Source organism: Echinops telfairi, unplaced genomic scaffold (assembly GCF_000313985.2).
Source record: "Echinops telfairi isolate 266 unplaced genomic scaffold, ASM31398v2 ScPeMD7_2186;HRSCAF=2738, whole genome shotgun sequence".
In the NCBI taxonomy this organism is placed as follows: domain Eukaryota; kingdom Metazoa; phylum Chordata; class Mammalia; order Afrosoricida; family Tenrecidae; genus Echinops; species Echinops telfairi.
The window spans coordinates 453564-458748 of record NW_022106084.1 but is presented as its reverse complement, the minus strand read 5'-3'; the positions used below and the strand labels follow the sequence as shown (position 1 = coordinate 458748).

The 5185-nt window shown below is 37.4% G+C and overlaps 1 non-coding gene across 1 annotated transcript; it reads left to right on the top strand.

Annotated features, from left to right (window-relative positions):
* Positions 1 to 3395: 3395 nt before the first annotated feature.
* Positions 3396 to 3516, top strand: LOC115870654. The gene has a single exon (XR_004046821.1). It is a non-coding gene; the product is annotated as a small nucleolar RNA SNORA61 (small nucleolar RNA).
* Positions 3517 to 5185: the final 1669 nt, after the last annotated feature.

Sequence of the window (5185 nt, the reverse complement as noted above, 5' to 3'; positions counted from 1 at the left end):
TTGTGAAAGCCTGGTTGATAGTGTAATTCAGAGCTTTGTACATTAGATGAACGGTGTTTCCTGAAAGGAATAAGTGGGGAAATTGCAATCTCTTTATATTACTGTATTCTGTCTGTAAGCATTCTTTTATCTTAGAGTAAAATAAGTTGAACAGTGATGAATTTAGTAAGAACAGCACAGTTAGTAAATTGACATAAATAAAGGTGAAAATAATTTTCATAGAGGATAGATTGGAATATGAGATTGAGAGATAGACGATAGAGAGCCCTCAGGCAGAGTGAGGGGAAAGAGGCTAGTAGGCAGGCACAATATCTGAAGGGATGATTTTAACACCCTAGGACAATTTAAATCTTAAACTTGCAGGTATCAGACCCTCTGGCTGACTTTAAACTCCAAAGTGTGCAAACCCAAGACTCCTTTTGCTGACCCAAATGGCATGCTTACCTCTCTGTCCATGCCCCATGGAGAGAGCATACCATGATTATGAGAAACAGGGCCAATCTTGGGATTGGTCCAGTCATAACTTTGAGACACTTACAGTCCAAGCATCACACATCCGATCAAAGCCCACAGACATAGTTCATTCAGCAGCAACTCATTTGAGTCCCACCTGCTTTGCCAGGTGGTTTTTCTCCATTTCCAAATTAAACTCTGCTCTCTGGACACATCAGACAGTTGCAATAGGATAAGATTGAAGTACTGTTCCATATAATATTTTATTCAAGTAGGATTTTTTTATGAGGTCAAAATTTAGTATACAAATAATATGGACAATTGAAACCTATCTCTTTACTGTCTGCTCTTCATATGTTGATTTCAGGGCAGCTCAATCAGGGAGCTGATTCATTTTTCTGAGATAAATTAGGTTTCACTACCTTCTTCTTTACCTGATTTCAACTAATTAAAATTTAAAATCCACTCTTAGTTCAACCAGTGCTAATATCACCTGTGAGGCCTCTAAAATATGTAGAAGTTGGGAAAGTTTCATTAAGAATAGGGAAGATTTTATTTAAACTAGAATGGTGATTCTGGTTGGAAAAAAGCATCTAAACTATATAACGTCTCTGAATAAAGTGACTTTTATTCACATTAAAAAGATAATATAATTTAAGCAATTAATTTAAGTTTGAACATAAAAGCCTTAAGCATTAGTTGAACTAAAAGTCTTGATTTGATTTTTACTTATTAGACTAAATATCAATTCGTTCTATAACCTTTACAAAAATTTGCATGAATAAAACTCTTACTCTACAACACTGGGGAAATTATCTTAGGAGATATTTCAAAACAATGTACACCGAAAACCACCATATGAACATTAGCTGCAAGTCTGAAAAGGGATGGCTTAGCACACAAAAACACCAAAGATACAGAAAGGGGAAGAGCAGAGAATTATCTTTTTCTCTTAATGCTTTCTTTATTTGTGCTTGATGTTAAAAATATGATACTGAGAATTGACAGTCTCTAATGAAAACGAGTTAAAGGGATTGCGTTATTTTACAATAAGTAAAGGATATTTGTTTCTCTTGTATCTGTAAGAAGTGTAACTAGACCACAAGGATCTACATATATCCTCCTCCCTCAGGGACGGACAGTGGAGAAGTGGGTGAAGGGAGACATCGGGCGGTGTAAGATATGACAAAATAATAATAATTCATAGACTATCAAGAATTCATGGGGGAGGGGGGAGGGAGGAGAAAAATGAGGAGCTGATACCAAGGACTCAAGTAGAAAGCAAATGTTTTGAGAATGATGAGGGAAACAAATGTACAAAAGTGCTTGACACATGGACGTATGGATGGATTGTGATAAGAGTTGTAGAAGCCCCCAATAAAATGATTTAAAAAAAGGAAATGTAACTATGCTATTCTCTAGATTAAGAATATCAGGTAATTAATTGGGAATGACTTGACATAACACCGTTGATATATATGAGGATGTAATTGTAGAACTTAATGTAGAACTTTTTCATTTTTGACCCTTTATCCAACACTTCTAATTTTTCTTTTCTCTCTACTCTCACTCTCTCATTTTCTCTTTCTCTCAATTGATTTACACTTGGACTGCTACGCTCAATGGAATCCATCCAGTGGCACCCTAAAAGAAACCTCTGGCTTTCATTACAATCACAACCAAGAAAGCCCTCTTTGTATAGCGTCACATAAATAATGAAGTTTGAACAACACTTACTTGGCATAACCCCAAAGTATAAAGCTACCCATTTTAATCTTTTCCAACAAGTAGTGAATGGCAATATGGACCTTCAGAAAAGAAAATCTTGATATTCTTACATTTTATGCATTTATTTCATCAATGCCTGACTATTGCTAAATTAATTCCAACTAACCTCTAAGGAGTTCTGTTAGCAGTAATTGCTGTTCACACAATGTTTGGTAGATTGAAACAACCAATAGTTTGCTTTTATAAAGATGAAAAACACATGGCAGTCTGTTTTTGTAAAGATTACAGCCTTAAAAACCCTGTGGGGGAACATCGACTATTTCCTACAGGCGTCCTATGAATCAGAAAACTGGAAGGCATGGATTTGTTTTGTTTTTGGTCAACCATCATTCCCTCCTACCCCACACCCCAACCCTATGGGAACTTGATGCTTTTATTACAGTGAAAGCTGTGAGAACCTGAACAACAGGCCTGCCCTGTTGTTCTGGATCTCACAGATTTTCTGCCTGTAACAGGATGTAATTTCACTACTTTTCTATTACTATGTTTAGGAGAAAATATTTGAGGTTTTTTATTCTGACAGGCTTCTTCTTTACATAACCTTTGGCTTTCACTGGTTTCACTGATTCCAAACTGAGCGCAAATCTGAAACTATAATTCACTAACCCGATTATTCACACCAAGCCTTTCCAGCCGCAATGATTAGCAGGCTGTTGTTTTCTTTTAATAATGTTGGCAATTATAATATGGGACACCGTAATTGCTGACTTACACAATAGGGTCAAGGAATCTGATGTAAAGGTAAAAATTTCCACCTTTTTATTTCAATAGAATTACTGCTATGTCCCTTTGTGGACACATTCCCTTAGGCCAGTGGTTCTCAACTTTCCTAATGTTGTGAGCCTTTAATATAGTTCCTCATGTTGTGGTGACCCCCCAACCATAAAATTATTTTTGTTTCTACTTCACAACTCTAATTTTGCTACTGTTATCAATCAGGAAACCCTATGAAAGGGTCCCAAAGGGGTCGTGACCCACAGGTTGAGAACTGGTGCCTTAGGCAAGAAATACAAACCAAAGCCATTGATATTGAGCCTATTGTGACTCCTAGAGATATTATACAGAGATTATATTTTTTATTTTAATAATTTTATTGACATGAAAATTAAGTGACATACAATTCAAGGGTTTAAATACGTTAAAAAGAGTTTTACACCCTCCAGTTCCCTTTCCCGTCGGATCCAAGCACTATTCTGGGTGGTTGTAAAAGGAGGAAAAGAAAGACTGAAGCTGCCCCTCAGTGCTATGGGAAGATCGGGATAGTTTCAAACAGGAAAAATAAAAATGAGTTTTAACAATCATCTCTAAAATTTTATAAGATTTTATTCTTTTTTGTGCTCATAATTATTAGCTTACCATTCCCCCCAAACTCCTCAGCCATAATCAAATTACTGTACCGATAGCTTTACCTAGCTTGGATTTCATATAAAGAAAACCACACACACACAGACACATATCCATGGACACACACATGCACAAATCCAACAACAATAATAAAATACAGACCTTGGAAACCCTGTCAGGCACTTTTACTGTCTTGTAAGGTCTTTGTTGGTTGGAATTGACTGAAAAACAGGGAGTTTGGCTGTGGGTTTAGTACGCCTGTTTCTACGGTATGGTTTCATATGTACATATTCATACCCATTTCTTTCAAATAGCAATTACAAATTTACTACCACAGCGATGTCAACATAAATATGACAGTTTTAAGTATATTTTAGCTTTTTCCATAAGAAAATAACTTGTTAGCAGTTGAATCTATTGCATGAAGAATAGTGAGATAGTTAAGGTTTATTGTTCCAAGCTGGCCGATAAACACATGTGGGATTAATTGAAGGGCGGAGAGATAAATGGCTCAGTGAGCCTTGCCTTTCTGGTTCTCAGGTCTCTTGCTTTCTGATGGTCATACTGGGGTGCAGCTGCCTTAGCCAGTTCCTTGCTTCAGCTGACAGGGCTCACGTCCTGTGAGACATCCCTGAGGAGAAGCCACATGGACACCCCTGATGCAGCCCTGGAGCAGCCACGTGGAGACCCCTGCCAGTGCTGAGATACTTACACGCTCACTGATTCAGCTTTCCTCCTGCAGTCGGCATTATTGCATGTGTTTTGTGAGATTGAAGAGGGCTTTGTAGATCGGTGTCAGACATATGGACTAATGCTTGGACAGCACTGGGTTGGGATGCTTTTATAATGTATACTTACCCTTTATATAAAATCTCTCTCATATATATATGTATATACATATATACATGTATATATGTATATACATATATATATGTGAGTTTCTGTGGCTTTGTTTCTCTAGTCTAGCCAGATTAACACAAATAGCATGTAAATCTATAAGAAATAAAAACTAATAATTCCCAGGGATGAGGGTGGGAATGGGAGACAGGCAGAGGAGAGGGATAGACTACTGAGAAGGAAGAAAGAAGAATGGAAGGCAAAGTAGGGTTGGATGGAGAAAGAGAACCACATATATGAAGGTGTTTTTTTAATCATTTTATTGGGAACTCTTACAGCTCTTGTCACAATCTATATATACATCCAAATGTCAAACACATTTGTACATACGTGGCCATTATTGTATTCAAAACCTTTTATTTCTACTTGAGCCTTTGGTATCAGCTTATTCCCCCACCCCACCCTCCCTCACTCATGAACCTTTGATAATTTATAAATTATTGAATTTTTAGTGTCTTACACCAACCACTTCCTCCATTTACCCACTTTTCTGTTGTTCATTCCCTTGGAAGGTGGTTATATGTCAATCATTGTGATTTGTTCCCCCTTCCTCCCCCCACCTAACCCTCCTGGTATCACTACTCTCATTATTAGTCCTGAGGGGTTTATCTGTCCTGGATTCCCTGTGATGCGAGCTCTTATCTGTAGCAGTGTACATGCTCTGGTCTAGGATTTGTAGGATAGAACTGGGGTAATGATAGTG